General features: G+C 38.5%; 1 protein-coding gene across 2 annotated transcripts in view; it reads left to right on the top strand.

Annotated features, from left to right (window-relative positions):
• The window catches only part of PRDM5 (PR/SET domain 5), a 185,679-nt gene that overhangs the window by 32,684 nt on the left and 134,996 nt on the right, over positions 1 to 17,999 (top strand). The gene's annotated exons all lie outside the window — the stretch shown is intronic.

Genomic DNA, 17,999 nt, shown 5'->3' with positions numbered 1-17,999 from the left:
TAGTCACTTTTACTCCCCAGGTCTTAGCACAGTACCTAGAACATAAACATAATTGAATAAAAGTTCAGTTTCTTTAGTTAATATTTAATAAATCATTCATATTCTGTAAATATTTTTTATTGTGGTATTATTGACATATTCTGTTAGATTCAAGTGTACCATATAATGATTTGATATTTGTGAAATGATCACAATAATCTAGTTAACATCCGATATTCTAAATACATTAAATAAATATATAAATTATTTTTGCCAATGGCATTCTAGAAAACATGTAATTTAAAGGTTAGAGGAAAGGAACCTGCTGATTCCCTTACTACTTTACTGCCTTGTGTTTGCCCACTTTGTAGACATTTTTCTTTTCTTTGTCTTGAAGATGGTGATTTGACCAAAATATGGTTTTTAAAGGAGCCGATTGGTTGGATATTAAACTGGACATTTTGTTTAGATGTTTTTCTCTTTCTCTGCAGTTATTTTGTGATTACAGCTGTCCTGCTGTTTGGGAACTTGATTCAGCACTATGTTTCCAATGTGTTTTAGTTTTTGGAAAAAATGTTTTCAATTGTTTAGAATCTTTTGTTTTTCTTTATTGTTTATGTAAGTCCTTTTAGGTGTTTGGAACAAAGAGGTCTCTTTACCAAATGTTTTTCTTTTGCAGGCGATAGCATTTTGTTTTAGGTTCTGAATGGAACCACTTAGTGTAGACGTTAGTGGAAAAATACCTCCTAGGAAGCCTTGTAGAATGCTGGGAATCCTAAAGCAATGTCATAGCACATCCCTCCTGACTCTAGTCCTCTAGTTAGGGGTAAAGCAAAGCGATTGACTGTTACGTGTCTTCTGGAAGTTCTACATTTGTTTTGTGGTTGTCAAAACGGCTCCTATCTGAGTATGTCAGCCAGCTTCTGGCCATTCACTCAACCTGAGGCATGATTAGAAGAATGCTGGGAATCCAGGCCCAGTGGTTTGGTTAAAAAGAAAAAAAAAAACCCAGTATCTGTATTGTTGGAATACTTCCCCCATATTTGTGGTTCTGATCACAACTTACAGCACCATAGGAATTTCATCAAATAGATGCATTTGGCTGCAAACAGCAGCAACTCCACCTCATTTAAATAATGAGGACATTATGTCAAATAAGGAAATTCAGTGGTCTAAGAGGCTTCAGGGATGGTTGATTAATTAGGTTAATATTACCCAAGTTCTTTCCATTTCTCTGCTTTGCTGACTGGATTAGTGGCTTAATCCTCAGGCTGGTGGCAGGTACCAGGTAGGTTTCAGACAAGGTAGTGTCCGTAAGAAGCAATGACACCTTTTCAAGAACCCTCTTCCTGTAGCAGATCTCCCCTGATATATCTCATATCCAGTCTTGAACTGGCGAAGGGCATGAGATTACTCTTACCCACGCAGGTGGAACCTGGAGCTGGGGTAGGACGTCGGAACAAGTTTAGTGTTCTTTGAGGAAGGGTGATGGGCAGGGCGTGTACTCAGAGGCAGTGTCCCCCATGAGAATGACCACATTCATTGTTTGTTCATTCGGCAACTATGTCTCGAATGCTTACTCTGTCCCAGATGTTGTATTGGGTGCTGGGTTTACCTAGAGAGATAAAAAAAAAAAACCTGGCAGAGAAGGTACAGCTCAAGGTCTAGGAAGAAGTCCAGTGTTTATATCTTCCATTCTTTTCATGTTCTCTGGATGTTTTGATTGGGGAGCATGGAAAGCAGCCTTAACAAAAGTCTTTTTGGTTATTAGAGTTCTTAAATGAACAGTGCTTCTAGAGGTCGGGGTAAGTATTTCAAGGAGAGAGAAGGTGTAACTGAAGGGAGTTGCATATATTAACCAGGTTATTATGTTTTCAAAACATTTATTTTTCTTATGCAAGTCACATACGACTACATGATGTAAAAAATTAGAGCAATATACATGAAGTTAATGTCCCGCATTGTCTTTTTTCTGTGTATCTGATCTTGCAGAGCATTTAGTGACCATTTCCATGCATATTTAAGAGCAACAGGAGTGACATGAGTTTTTTATGCATATCTTATTTCAACATATGCAGCAGTAATACTACATATTTAATATGTGGTCACCGAGGGAACCTTATCTTCTCACTAATAGTTTGTGCATAAATGTAGGAGGCATTTGTGAATTTTTGTGTAGCAGCTTTATTGAGATATAATTCACATGCCATCAAATCCACCATTTAAAATGTATAGTTCAGTAGTTCTCAGTAGGTTCATAGATTGTATATTCATCACCACTGATTTTAGAACATTTTCATATCACCTATTAGCAGTCGTTTTTTAATATTTTGTGTACCCATTGATATCTTGTGAGACATTACATTTTAAAGAACGCTGTTTCTCTAAATAATTTTCTGAACACATTTAGTCCTTAATACCAAAAGTTCAGTTAACTCCTTAGGACTAGTTTCAGAGAAAATAATTCAGATCCTTAGAAAGATCTCTGAGCAATGAATGTATGCATTTTTGAAGTAAAGCCTTTAGCAGTGCAGGGAATTTTAGAGGGGATTGGTATAAATTTTGGTGTTTATTGCATAGATTAAAAATCATGAAATTGGAGGTAATCAGGTTTCCTCTGTTTTAGATTTCTAACTGTATAATAGAAAAAGAAGACATTTAGCAAAATAAGAGAAAATCAACTTTAAGAAAGTGCTGTGCTAGGGAGATTAGTGTAACCGATCTTTATTAGCTTCTAACCGTATAATAATTAATAATTCTATTTTCTTTGCATGGAGAGCTAAAAAAAATGAGGGCCAAGGGGGAAAATCTAAGTAACGTACTTGCATTCAGATCTCTGCTAAAATAACACTTTGAAATAACCTTATTTTACTTTAAATGTGCAGAGCCCCGCTGTCCAGTATGCCAGCAGCTGGCTACATGTGGCTCTGAGCACTTGACATCTGGCTCGTATGACTGAGGAACTGAATTTTTAATTTCATTTAATTTTAATTAATTAAAAAAACTAAAGCCGTGTAAAATATTTTTCCATTATACACAGCTTGATTGTCTGGTGGGACTTCTTTTACTTGACTGTTGCCTCGTTGAGATACCATTGTGTTGTAGGTATATGTCAGGCACGGGCATTGTTTTTCATATTTTATAGAAACATGTCACTGATTTAATTGGTGTCAGTGGAGTAAATTCAAGTGATTTTCTGAAAATCCAATGATTCTTTTCTACACACTTGTATAACTGTATTGTGTTTATTTGAATATTTTATGCAGACAGCATGAATTACTGATACCTTTATAATTAGTAATTAAAAAGAAATACTTATTACACATGTATTTATATATATAGTGTTTTATGTGTACTTATATATATTGTAAGATGGTTATTTTAATTACTGTATCATTACATTAGTTTTTTATTTTTAGTATAAAATGCAGTATGGAAAAATGTTTAAGTATATAAAGTTTGCAAGTGATGGAGAATTGAGTGGAGATGTCAATGTGGATGTGAACATATTAAAAGCTGAGTGACTTTTTGGTTCTTGATTTAGTTATTGGAAAAATTTTAAGTATTTTGGAACAGCTTGGTTTGTGAATCTATTTTTTAAATTATAAATTTTATGAAATCCGTATCTAAACGAGATTATTTCTGATTAAAATTTAGCATTTGAATTGAGGTATGCTCTAAGTGTGAAATATACCCAGATTTCAAAGAGTTTGAATGAAAAAGGAGAATGTAAAATATCTCATTAGTAATTTTTGTATTGATTACATGTTGAAATGATAATATTGTGAATATATTCGGTTAAATAGGATATATAGTGTTACAATTAATTTAATGTTTCTTTTTTCCTATTTAATGTGACTACTATTCAAATTGCATTTGTGGCTTAGAGTATATGTCTGTTGGATAGTGCTGGCGTAGACGGTGTCAGGAGTAGCCCAAGCTCCTCCTGGGGACTTTGCTCATGGCAGAGTTGGATAGTAGCATAGATCAAATTAATGGAGAAAGCAAACTTTAACATTTTAATTTGTGTGTCTTTTATTTCATTGTTGTGACATACATTTGGCACTTGATCTTAGCTTCAGCTTATTTCCTTTTCTGTTTCGTGTGTATTTTTAAATTAATAGACTTTATTTTTTAGAGCAGTTTTAGGTTTACAGAAAAATTGAAGGGACGGTACAGAGTTCCCGTGTATTCTCGTGCATACAGTTTCCTCTGTTATTAACATCTTGGAGTAGTGTGGTACATTTGTTACTTGATGAGCCAATATTGATATATTATTATTGAGGTCTATAGTTCACATTATCCCTATTTGTATTGTCCAGTTCTGTGTGTTCTGACAGGTGTGTTACAGTATCATACAGAATAGTTTCCCTGACCTGCGAATCCTCTGTGCTCTTCCTCTTCCTGCCTTCCTCCTCCCAGTCCAGATCTTTTTACTATCTTTATTATCTCCAGAGTTTTGCCTTTTCCAGAATGTCATATAGTTGGAATCATATCGTATGTAGCCTTTCCATACTGGCTTCCTTCACTTAATTATGTACATTTGAGCTTCCTTCATGTCTTTTTGTGACTTGTTAGTTCATTTATTTTTATTGCTGAATAATATTGCATTGTATGGATGTGCCACAGTTTGCTTATCCATTCACATATTGGAAGACATCCTGGTTGTTTCCAAATTTTGTCAATCATGAGTAAAGCTGCTGCAAACATTTGTGTGCAGGTTTCTGTGCAGACATAAATTTTTATCTCATTTGAGTAAAAACCAAGTAGTGTGATTCCTGGATTGTATGATAAGAATATGTTTAGTTTTGTTAAAAACTGCCAAACTGGGCTGGCCCCAGGGCCGAATGGTTAAAGTTCCACGTGCTCCACTTTGGCAGCCCAGATTCGCAGGTTCAGATCCTGCTCACTCATAAGCCATGCTGTGGAGTCATCCCACCAACAAAGTAGGGGAGGATTGGCACAGATGTTAGCTCAGGGCTAATCTTCCTCAAGCCAAAAAAACAAATGAGGATTGGCAACAGATATTAGCTCGGGGTGAATCTTCCTCGCACACACCAAAACAAAACAAAACAAAACTGCCAAACTTGTCTTCCAAAGTGACTGTACCATCTTCTCTTCCCACCAACAATGAATGAGAGTTCCTGTTGCTCCACATCCTCCCAGCGTTTGATGTTGTCTGAATTTTGGAGTTTGGTCATTCTAATAAGTGTGTAGTTGTATCTCACTGTTGTCTTAATTTGCAATTCTCTAATGACTTATGATGTTGCATGTTTTTTCACATGTGCTTATTTGCCATCTCTGTGTCTTTGGTGAGCTGTCTCTTGAATCTGTTGCTCATTTTGTTTTCTTAGTGTTGAGTTTTAAGAATTCTTTTTTCCCCACTTTTACTTCAATATAATTGACATACAGCACTGTGTAGGTTTAAGGTGTACAGCATAATGGTTTGACTAACTTATATTGTGAAATGATTACTGCAATAAGTTTAGTTAACATCCATTGTCTCATATACCTATAATAAAAAGAAAATACAGAAAAAAGGAAAAGAAATTTTGTCTTTGTGATGAGAACTCTTAGAATTTATTCTCTTAACTTTCCTTTACGTGAGACAGCAGTGTTAGCTGTAGTCATCACGTTGTACGTTACGTCCTCTGTACTTATTATAACTGAAAATTGTACATTTTGACCACCTTGTTCCAATTCCTCCACCTGCCCATTTTGTTTTCTTATTGTTGAGTTTTAAGAATTCTTTGTATCTTTTAGATCCCAGCAGAGATTTTCTTCCAGTCTGTGGCTTGTCTTTTCATTCTCTTCCTAGTATCTTTTTTTAGAGAAGTTTTCAATTTTAATGAAGTCTGAATTACCCGTTTTTCCTTTCATGGATCAGTACTTTTGGTATTGTGTCTGAAAAAGCCATCACCAAACCTAAGGCCCATCTAGCTTTTCTCGTCCGTTATCTTCTAGGAGTTTTATAAAAGTTTTACATTTTACATTTAGGTCTGTAATTCATTTTGAAAATCTAATTTTTTGCAAGTTGTAAGGTCTGTGTCTAGCTTATTTTTTGCATGTATGTGTCCAGTTATTCCAGCACCATTTGTTGAAAAGATTGTCCTTTCTCCATTGAATCACTTTTACTCTTGGGTTAATCAGCTTATTTTTTTAATGAAAGTTCTTGCAGATTGCTTTTTAATCAAGAGGTGACTTCAAAGAGTTCGTTTCTTAGGGAGTTATAGGTGTAGTAAAGCACAGAAATGAAGGTCTGTAGAAGTTAGTTGCTCAAAAATTGTATTATTCTCTCTGGAATTTTTAGTTACCATTATGGACACGTATTATTTATTTATTAGAGATTTCAAATATTTGAGTGACTTCGCTGACATCCAATCTTAAAACAAGGTGGTCAGTTTTTTTTTTTTAAAGATTCAAAAACTAGTTCTTTATTTTATTCTTTTTTTGTCTTTGTCATGTGACCAGAGATTCTTACATACCACATTTTATGATATCCTGGGCGGTAAACATGAAGTTGGTCTAAAGACAAGGTCATTTTAATTGAAATCATTCTTCAAACAGCCTAGAGTTAAAAATTGGTACCAGGCATGGAAAAGCAACCGAATTGTGGGATTGGAAAGTTATCCCGGGAACAGAATGTGATTATCATAGTACTAGCCACCTAATGACTGCCAGGCTAAACAAATGTTACCTTGATCATTTCACTGGCAATTCCAACTTGAGTGATGCGGTCCCTGGTCAGAAATACGGGGGTTTGAAGAGGAAACTATTTGCTACCTGTAAAGGTCACTTGTGTTTCAGGAACAAAGTCTTCTATTTATTCGATGCCATAAAAATATAGCTGAACTCACCTCATGGTCTTTTGCTTGTTAAGATTATGATTCTGAACTCTGACTTGTTGAACCTACCTTGTCTCAAAGTTAGCATTGGGGTCATTTTCAGCAAGCTAATCTTTATGCTTCTTGTGGAAAAAAAAAAAGGTTTTTTTCCCCCCATTTATTGTAAATTATATGTGGTATTTCTCAGATGAATTTTTTCTGGATAGGTCTTGATGACTCTCGACTATTTTGAGTTTTGCAAGAGAATGTTGTGTAAGAGTTTGTTTTGCTTTGTTTTTCAGGATTCTTCTGAATTTGACTGATCCCACATGGCACTGTAAATTTCTGTCTGTATTTTACTAAAGTTACATAAAGCAGAATACATCCTAGTTCCTAGAGTAATAGAGAATGAGGTGGTTTTTATTTTTCTAAAATTTTGCATGCATTCCTTCCTGTCCTGGGGAGTCCAGAGACTTGTAGTAAATAGAGTGTTTGGATTTTTCATCAAATGTATCTCCGATAAGTAAAGCTTATAAAATTTTAATCTTATCCTGGAATATACATCAGACTTGGAATTTATTTCATGGTCTTAAGTGTTTTGACTTTTTTACTCTGTGTGGTCTTTATGTTTTTACACCTTGTTTGTTTTTAGCTCTTTGGCTCTACAGTCAGTCCTGCTATCACGCGATATGTGTGTTCCTAAAAATCAGTCTGCCTGCAGAATTGCTCAATAAGAATCATGGCATTAGGGACAGGATATACAAAAACTTTGTCAGTGACACATAAAATAAAAGATAGGAGTCTAATAAAAATGGTAGCACAGTTTTACACCTGTTAAATGGTTAAGAAATACGTAACTATTGCAATAAATGTCAGTTTACCTTTAAAAGGGCCTGAAGTTTGGTGTGGCAGTGTACACTCAGAAGGGCTGCAGCTTGTGAGTTCTTATGAAATGGTGGAAGGAGGGTTATCTGAAATTAGATGGAAGGTTGTAACACCTGAAGTGGGTGTGTGTGTCTTATAACGTGGTGAACTGAGGAGGGTAGTGTATATTTGAGGTGGGTGTGTTTTGTGTATTTCTGTGTGGCTCAGTTCAACTGGGTGTAGTTTTCTTTATTCACCTAGTGTTTCTGGGAGACAAAATTGTGCATAGCAAATGCAAAATTTGTGTTATGCTCAAATTGTTTCCTACTATGTTAGTCAAGTTGTGTCATTGAACTTTTCAAAATAAACATTATAGCAGATCAAATTGTATACAATTTTGAAATATTGATGGTTTTATAACTTTATAAAATAGTATTTTAGAAACAACTTGGCTTAAATTACTTATCCAGACCAACATGGTACCTACCCTTTCAAGCAGCTATTCTCTGCAAAAGGAAATATCTGGAAGCATTTTATTTAAGGAGTAGCTACCAAAATACTTACCCATCTGTGTTTTTCCCCTTGTCTACACTGCTTTTTACTGATTTTGTCACTAACTGCATTGCTTTGTCCGCATTATACTTTCCTCTTGCCCTTAGATTAATTGTATTCCCACCATTTTCTTTGAGTTCTGACTTTGGCTCTGTCTATCTATACTGCCAGTTTCCTCATAGACACTTCGGTGATTTCCCATTCTAGCTTGACCTGGCCCCCCCGGAATCCATAGTCATAGGCAGCCTTCCCCAGCTGCTCTGCCTCCTGGGCACAAGTGAACTGCTGGTTTCAGGGTTGCCCTATGAGGTATTTAAAGTGCTGTGCCGGGCTGACACTGGCTTAGGAAGAAACCCCTACCCTATGTTCCATTGGACACCTGGAGAAGACTGGGGCTCCTGGCCCCTTTGCAGTCTCAGAGTCACTCTCAGCACAGCGCTCTAGGCGGCCACCACTGATCAGTTGGAGTTCGCATGCACATTGAAACCTTTTTCCTATCTTTGTTTAAGTCTGTTTTCTGTGTTTGTGTGGTATAAGCCTTGGCTTCCAGGGTGGCCTGAGCCAGGGCCCTGGCTGGGCTCACAGGTAGATGCAGAAGATTGGCCACATGCCTTAGGTCACCAAATTTGGCCAGCAGTCCACTTGAGATATCCCGGTCAGTTCATTGGGAGGGTCAGTCCACTCCCTCTTGACATTATCATAGGCAGAGAACACTGTCCATCCCTGCCTCATAGAGAAGGGAGCTCGTCCGTAGCTCAGTGGGGACCTGCTGCCTGAAAGCTAGGCAGGTGAGTATGTAGCCTGACCACAGGCCAGGTAGAGCAGGAGCCATCTCCTACCTCCTCCCTACAAGGCACTGCCGTTGTCTATGAGTGTACACATTTCCTGTCCAGGCCAGAGGCTCATATGCATCAGAAAGACATAGACATCTGCTGCCAGGGTGCAGCTTCCTCGGGATACCTACAGTGCTTCGGCAGTGGGCAAGAAAAAGAAAGTATTTGGTTTTTTTGCATTGGCTAGAATTTTCTGAACAGGGTTAAATAATACTGGTAATAATAAGCAATCTTGTCTTACTCCTGATTTTAATGTCAGTGTTTATGCATTTCACCGTTAAGTATATTGGCTTTGATTTAAATTGGCTATTGTTTTTATATTAAAATAATATGTTTTATTCTTGGCGAACCTAAGGCTTTCTGTTAGGAATGTAGTAGGAAGTGAAACCAGTCGAATGGATTTAACTCAGATGATATTTCATTTGCTTTAATCTTCTCTTGTGACTCTGAAGCAGAAATCTCATTTTAAATTATACATATTTAATCTCTTTCATCTAATAAGTAAAGACAAAAAGAGAAAAGATCCCATTTTGAATTCTACATATTTATCTCCAGTTTGTCTAGTAACTAGGGACAGAAAGAAAAGAATACATTTCACTTTCCCTGCTTCCTCCTCCCACTTTCCAGGCTTTGTTGATCTGAGGTTAAAGTCCTTTATTATGGACTTCACACATTAAATCTTCTGTTTCATTAGTAGAATTTTTGACTGTTGGATTTTTGAGTTCCTGATTTTGATTTACTTGGTCAGTTGATTGGGAAAATCTTCATTAATGAAAATAATCCTAAATCTGGATAAACATTTTATAAAGTATACATAATAGCCCAAGATGCATGAAGGAGGAGCTAATAAAAAAGTCCCTATTTAAATTGGTTCATAACTCCTGTCCCAGAAAAGCTATATACTTGGGCACTGAAAAACAAAATAGCTGTTCCTGCAGAAACTTTGTATTAATTTTCAATTATGGAGAATAGGGCAAATGAAGTCCCTAGTGGGGAAAAGGTAGATTTTTGAGCTTATCAAATTCTTCAACTACAAAATTTTGGAATGAAATGCCAGACACATTATTTGGGAGTAGTTAGGAAAGTGGCAAACACTAGAAGCCAGTAGGGTCTAACAGAGTCTGAATTAGGTCAGACAAGGTTTTTAATGGTTATATAAGTCCTAGAGAGTCCCATGGACATAATGGCTTTGATTTGAGTAAAACGTTTGACGTGGCTGTTATGGTAACTTTGCGCATAAGATGGAGAAATGTGGGTGGGTGATACTGCAGTCAGAATGATTGACAGATGGTTGACCACTGATGGCCAGAGTGTTGTTGAGTTTTAATTAAAAAGTAGGCTCTGTCTTGGCCCTTCCTGCTCCATGTTTTTATCAAAATCTCATGGAAATTAAGTACATACTCAGTTGAGTCCAAGGTATGTATGAGCTGGGGTGAGAGTAGGGGATAGATAATGGTTTCTTTCATTTTTTTATTGTGATAAAAAACAGATAACATAAAATTTACCACTTTAACCTTTTTCAAAAGTGTACGGTTCAGTAGTAAGTGTATTCATATTGTTTTGAAACCGGTCTCCAGAACTTTTTTGTCTTGAAAATCTGAAACTCTACACTCATTAAAAAGCAACTCTCTTTTCCTCCCCTCACCCCAGCCCCTAGAAACCACCATTCTGCTTTTTGTTTCTGTGAATTTAGCTACTTTAGAGACCTCATATAAGTGGCATCATACAGGGTTTGTCTTTTACTGAATGGATTATTTCACTTAATGTTTGCATAATGTTTTCAAGATTCATCCATCTTATAGCATGTGAAAGGATTTTCTTCCTTTTAAAGGCCAAATATTATTCCCTTGTTTGTAAAGACCGCATTTGTTTATCAGTTCATCTGGTGATGGACATTTGGATTGCTTCCACCTCTTAGTTATTGTGAATAGTGTTGCTATGAACGTGGATGTGCAAATATCTCTTTGAGACCTTGCTTTCAATTATTTTGGGTGTATACCTAGAAGTGAGATTACTGGGTCTATTTGTTAATTTTTTGAAGAACCTCCATTCTGTTTTCCATAATGGTTGCTCCATTTTACATTCCTACCAACAGTGCACAACAGGTTCCAATTTCTCCACATCCTCGCCAACACTTGTTATTTTCTTTTTTTTTTGATAGTAGCCCTCATGACGAGTGTGAGGGATAGATAATATTTTAAGAGATATAATCAGTATTTAAAAACTGTTAGTAAAAACAGTGACGGACCAAATGCTTATATGACAAAATTAAGCATGGATAAATGTAATGTCAATTTTCGAAGCTTAAGATGGGGGATATCAGACTTGATTTTGACTTATTTACAAATGTCTTGAGTGTACTTGATTTCTATGGACATTTTGGTTTGCAGTATTACTTGGTGGCTAGATCAAAAACCCAGCCTTCAATAAAAGCAGTAGAATGTTGAGATCAGTGGAGAGAATAGTTCTGTTGTTCTGCGTACTGGTCAGACCGTATCAGGAGAGTCATGTCAAGTTCTGGGTGTTAGATGTGGATCTGGAAATTGGTAAACAGCTGCCATTGGACAGAGAGCAGCCATACTCAGAAAGGGTCTGGAAACTGACCTGTCAATCAATCAGCTGAGGGAACTCTTAACCTGAAGAAGATCTGGAACTGAGGCTCTTAACCTGAAGAAGAGCAGAAGCAGAATCGGATCGATGTCTTCACACGATTTAGAGTGCTGTCATGTGGGAGAGGGTGAAGGCTTAGCTTTCCTGTTTGAGGACAGAACTCCAAAACAAAACAAAACAAAACGTTATGTGGAACTAGAGAGAAGCCTGTTTCTAATCAGCGTGAGAAAAACCTTGCTGGCAGTCAGAAGGCTGGAGAGTTCCTGTTGTGGGGAGTGTTTGCGCTGCGCTGGATGAAGGTAGGAGTTTTGCTGTAAAGGATATTTCTCTAGTAGATGGCAGCCTGGCAGGATGGATCTGTCAAAACTGTTCTGTGCTTTCTTCAATGCACAAGAGAGTGTGAGAAGCTAGACGAAACCAGTTCTCTACACAAAAAGCCTAAAATATAGGAGTGTCCGTTTTTGCCTGCCCAGGCTCAGCTCTACCTAGACTGAGTGAATCAGTCTCCCCTTAGGAAGAGTCTGGAACTCTGGCTGTCCTGACTGCTGAGAATCCACTCGAGGGCAGTGAAGAGTTACATTCTATTTCCAGAGTGCCACCAAGTGTCATACGGAGCCCAAGATCTGACCCACCGCTGACCTCTCTACCCTTGTTCTCAATGTTTCCTGCTTCAGACTTAACTCTTTTATAGTACATTTCATTCCCCCCACATGTGTCCCTTTGCTCCTGCTAGTTCCTTTCCTTGGACTGTCCCCTCCCTTGTCACCCATTTGTTCCTGCCTAACTGACTCAGGGGTCGCTCCTCACTGCTCTCTGAATACCTGAGACAAGTGCTCTTACTGCATTTTCTGAATGTCAGGGTCCCAGCTCACTGGACTGTGAGCTCAGTCACAGTGACTGAATGTTGTTGATCTTTGATGTCTTAGTGCAAATGTTGACCTTAAACAAATAGCCAGCCAGTTTTCTCCAGCAAAAACGGGTTTATTCGGGGTGAGCAAAGACCTGCAGTTCAGGGTCTGTAGCCACGTCAGGCCACATGCAAGTCCCTGCAACAAGGGGAGGAGAAACTCAGAGGGGAAGAGGAAGTTGGGATGGCTATTGTAAACAGGCGTAGGGCTTTGCATTGGCTGAGGTGTGACAGTCTCTCATTGGCTGAGCTTCTTGCTGGTCAAGAGGAGGAAGACTTTCTTCCTGTTGGGCTCTGCAATCATCGTGGGGCACAAGAGCTGCCCCTTTTTGGCCTCCGAACTCCAATTTAATGAGAGTTCTGTTTATTAATTTCCACACAAACGAAATATGTTGATTGAATGAAATGAAAAAGTGATGGAGTCTTTGTGTGCCCCAGGGCCTTGTATAACGCTTGACACGTTGTAGTTGCTCATGACTTTTGGAATAGTAGAAGAGTTGAATATATGTCCTTCTCTATTTTAGGTCATAACATCATCATATGGTTTTAGAAACCTTAATCGGGTTTGGATGTGCAGGCTGACCTCAAAGTGGGGGCTGCCAGGCCCTGCTTCTCTCCTCCTCCTCCCTTTAGTTTCTTCCCCTCTCACCTTCTCCTCTTGTTCATTTCTGCTCCTTTTTCCCCCATCCTCCCCCCTCCTTCCAACCCTCCCCCCCCCAACCTCCCTTTAAACTGCGGATCTCCTTGCACAGTGTTCTCATGCACCGTTTGGCAGGCTTTTTTTAATTCTGTAGTTCCTGCACCGGCCAACTGAGCCTGAGCATTTCCCAAGACCTCAGATGCAGAGATCCTAACAGAAATTCGAGATCACTTGTGTGTTGACATGAGGGTTGTTTTTTCAATATGGCAAATGAGGTTCAAACATACCTTGTTCCATTTCTACACGTTTGTCTTTTTATTTACTTGCCTTGCTAGTTTTTTTGCATCTGTGCCAGTCTCCTGATGCCAACCATCTGTTGATTCTTTCATGTTGTAGCAGCACAGGCTGTGTTTGTATTCAGGGTAGTTTGCATTTTTATGTTTGCCAAGACCTTTTGCTGTTATTATGTAGTAAATTAAATGTGAGAATAACAACAGGCGGGCTAGAAGTCTCTTTATGAGCAGCTTGATTTATTTTATCTGAGTATATAAGCTGTTGTGTGGTTACTTAGTGTTTGATCCGTTTTAGTAACAAATTGTAGCTCTAATTTATTTTTGATATAAAAAGTGGATTCAATGAGCTTTTTCTAAAGTTAGGTGTGGCATTTCCTACAAGTCAAAAACACTAGCACACATGTAAATTCTTTGCATCCAGTGGAGACTCTGCAAACGCTGCTGAAAGTTTGCATAAAATTCTCCCTGAGGAATACCATGTTTTCTTTTTATATAAAGAAGATTGATGTTCATGGACTTGAATAAATTCCATTTAATGATTTGGCCTATAATTTCCTTACTGTATGATAAATCACTACTCTCAAAGTACTTTGTTCTTTGAAGAATTTTTAGGACGGCTTAGTTAATTAATGTTTTGATGTGCCTATTTGTTACTTTTTAACTTTTGACCAGTGAATCACGTTTGTAAAAAATCTTTCCTTCCATCAGGCCCTAGAGATCAATTGAAACACGTACATGTTCTTTTGTCCGCAGTTAAGATGGTAATTTTGTGTTTTACAAATCTCAGACATTTCAAAACCCAAAGGAGGGCTGTGTTGACAGTTCCCCAGGACTTGCATGTTGTCTCCAAGTTGCGTATTAATAAGTAGATTGCAGGTGACCCAAAGACGAATTTATTCTTATGTATGGACGAGACTGTAGGTCTTAGTATTATAGGCCTGTTTTTATCGATGGGCTTTACTTCCAGGTCAAAAGACTGTGGGAGTAATTCTCTACCGAGAAAATCTGTCATCTTAGGGGTCGTAGTGCCAGCCGCCCTTTTACAGAATGCCTACTGTCCGGCAGCCTTGTCTAGATTTAGCACGTGAAAGATCTCTGTTGCCAGGTGAATTAGCATGCTTTTCTTTAATTCTGTGGCAGTGCACTTTCCCGTGGTACTATTGCCAGAGCACCTGTCATCATTCTAATAAATTTATCTCGCCCCTTGGAGAAAAAGGACTCTAATGGGTTGTCTGATTACTCATTTTAAGCTCTAGTCCGTAGACCTTTACCTGGAAATCTGAAATCCAAAAAAGCTCTGAAAACCAAACATCTTTTCTTAAGAACTTTAGCAGTAAAACCTGACTTGAACTTACGTAAGGCTGTTTGTAGCCTTTTGTTTTTATCCTACTTAGCATGACTGTTCACACTTCTATTTGGAGAAATATGAATGTGTTTGATTATGGGATGGTGTTCCAAATCCTGTAGAAAATATTATGTAAACACTGTAAATGCACCATATTACCTTTCTAAAATAAAATTTTTAAAAATCAGCTTTCTGGGGGCCGGCCCAGTAGTGTAGTGGTTAAGTTCGAGCACTCTGCTTTGGCGGCCTGGGTCTCGGGGGTTCGGGGGTTCGGATCCTGGGCACAGATGTAGCACATCTCATCAAGCCACGCTGTGGTGGCATCTCACATAAAATAGAGGAAGATTGGCACAGACGTTATCTCAGTGACAATCTTCCTCATGCAAAAAGAGGAAGATTGGCAACAGGTGTTAGCTCAGGGCCACCACTGCCCCTCCCCGCCCCCAAAATCAGCTTTCCAAAACATCTGGTTAAAGAATTGTGATGTTGTATAGGACATTTCCAGTGCTTGCTTAGGTGAGAGCCCAAGAACTGTGGATATTTCCGTAATAGAGAACTATGAAAGGTAAATATAACAGGGCAGCAATCTCTGAGTAAAGCAGTAGATTTTATGGTTAGTGAGGGATGCTTTGTTATGAAAGAAAATTGTTATGTATGTTCATGAGACAGAACATAATAATACCCACATGTATACATTGTTCTGTCTTGCAGGAGTTCATTGCATGCAACTTTCCAGTCTTGTTTCCATTTCGGCCAGTGAACACATTTGGAAGGTGAAGTCATGAGTCCAGTGAGCTGGTCATTCGAGTTTAATATTAGAGTTTTTGTATGTGCACAGGACAAGTTTTTCTCACTTTTATGCTAACTGCTGCCAGTGAAATGATATATCTGACAAAGAAGGTGTTTTTGTCACTTTGTGTGTTTAGATGACTTATCTTGAAAGGTAGTTTCTTGCAAAATTAAAACCACTCCCTTGGGGAAAGCCCTAGATTTGTGAGCACACTTTTAAAAACTTAAACCAATGTTACATAATACCCTTTGAGCATCAGTTTCCCTGACTTCTCTTGAGTATATTCTACACCTGTGGTGTTTTTTTTTTTTTTTTTTTGGTGAAGAAGATTGGCTCTGAGCGAACATCTATGTCAGTCTTCCTCTATTTTGTATATGGCATGCTGCCACAGTGTGGCTTGATGAGTGGTGTGTAGGTCTGCTCCTGGGATCTGAACCCATGAACCCCAGGCCGCTGAAGTAGAGTGTGTGAACTTAACCACTATGCCACCGGGCTGGCCCCTAAATCTGTATTTTTAATGGTTTATTATGTCTTTATGAGGTGAAGAAATAATAGAAAAATGTTTATGGTCACTAGTTCCCTTATGTGTTAAATTCCTGATACAAGTTTGATATCTCTGTACACTAGTGAAAGATGCTCAGGCGGCTGTATAATAACTGTAAAAAAAACATAATTTAACGTTTAAGATTTGGAGAAAACTGATGAAATGGGAACTGTAGAAACATACACATATATACTTTAATTTTATAAGAGGAGCTGATTATCTCTTAACCCAAGAATTAGCGTTAAAATTTAGAAAGAATACATTGTAGGTCCTTTCTGTATTCTTTTCTTCCCCTTTCTTCATTTAATATAAGACTAAGTTCCTTACATTTAAACATACGTTTACATAATATTTAAAGGCATTTGTGTTCTTTTTGCATAATTGACATGATTTGTAGATTATAAATCATCATTTATCATCTCATCTAAAGTGAAAGAAACAAGAAAATGAAGACGTCCCTTGGTCCTCTAGCTTCAAGGAACTGGAATTTGGCCAACAACCGGAATGAGCGTGGAGGCAGATTCCTACAAAGAGCCATCTGCAAAAACCCTGAGCAGAGCACTGCTGCCTTCTGCCCTTGGAACTGGAGACAAGGAGCGGGGATTGTCCGCTCTTCTGTCGGTGGTAATCGTGCAGCAGTAGAAAACCCATAGAGATTTTCGTACCAGAAGTGTGTGTTAGTTTTTTGTTGTTGCCTATAACAAATTACCACAAACTTAGTGGCTTAAAACAACACCCTTGTTAAAAAACAAGATAAAAATCTTAGAGTTCTGTAGGTGGGAAGTACAGGCGCCTTCTCTGCTGAAGGGTCTTCCGAGGCCCCTCAGGGGTTGGCAAGGCTGGGTTCTTACCTGGAGGCCTCGAGGGTAGGAGCTCATTCAGACTGCTGGGAGAATCCAGTTCCTTTAGGTTGTGGGATGAGGTCCTTGTTCGCTTGCTGGCTGTCGGCTGGAGACTGCTTGTAGGCCCTGGATCTCTCAGGGGCCACTCTCCGGCCGGCTTGTGGTCCGTCCATCTCGGCAGGGAGACTCTCCTTCATGTCAAATCTCTTACATGTTCCTAGCTCTCTGACTTCTCTGCTCACCAGCCAGAGAAAACTCTGTCTTTAACTCTGAAAACTCTGTTTGTGTGATTGCGTTAGGCCCCCTGAGGCTAATCTCCGTTTTGTGGTACAAAACGGTCAAGCAGTAATATCGCCTCATATTCACAGGTTTCACAAATAGGAGGGCATTTTAGGAGGGCGCGGGGATGAGGAGGCCTTCTTAGAATTCTGCTTACTAGTTGGCAACTAATGCCTAAAATTATAAGAATATTGAGCTGGTGTACTGTGGGCTCTGGAATCAGATTGTCTTGGTTTGAACCTTAGCTGCAACACTTAAAGAGCTGTGAAACCTTGGACAAATTATTTATTCTGTTTGTCCCTCAGTTTCCTCACCTGTTAAACTTGGTTAATATGTAGCAGCTACCTCATAGGATTACGCTATATACTGAGAGTAAAGGTGCTTAACAAAGCGCCTGATAAATGGTGAACACTCAATAACTGCTAGCTGTTATTACTATTATTTGTTCTTTAAAGCAGGATCCTTTTCTCTCATGTTTCACTTTTCATAGAATGAACTTGACTAAATCCAAAGCATATGTTCAGTAAAAGTAGCCTGACTCTACCCCAAACCGGAGCCTTTCGTCGTTATGGATCTGACTCGTGCGCACACCCCTCAGGTGGAAATGTAGGCCCAGGTCCTCTGCTGCAGGCAGAGGCTGTCTGTTCTTGGCTGGCCGGGGCCAGGTGTGTGGGGTGTGTACCTGTGTGCAGTGCAG

This window comes from Equus quagga, chromosome 3 (assembly GCF_021613505.1).
Source record: "Equus quagga isolate Etosha38 chromosome 3, UCLA_HA_Equagga_1.0, whole genome shotgun sequence".
NCBI classification, from domain to species: domain Eukaryota; kingdom Metazoa; phylum Chordata; class Mammalia; order Perissodactyla; family Equidae; genus Equus; species Equus quagga.
The sequence above is the reverse complement of the archived record's forward strand: the minus strand, read 5'-3'. Positions and strand labels throughout refer to the sequence as shown.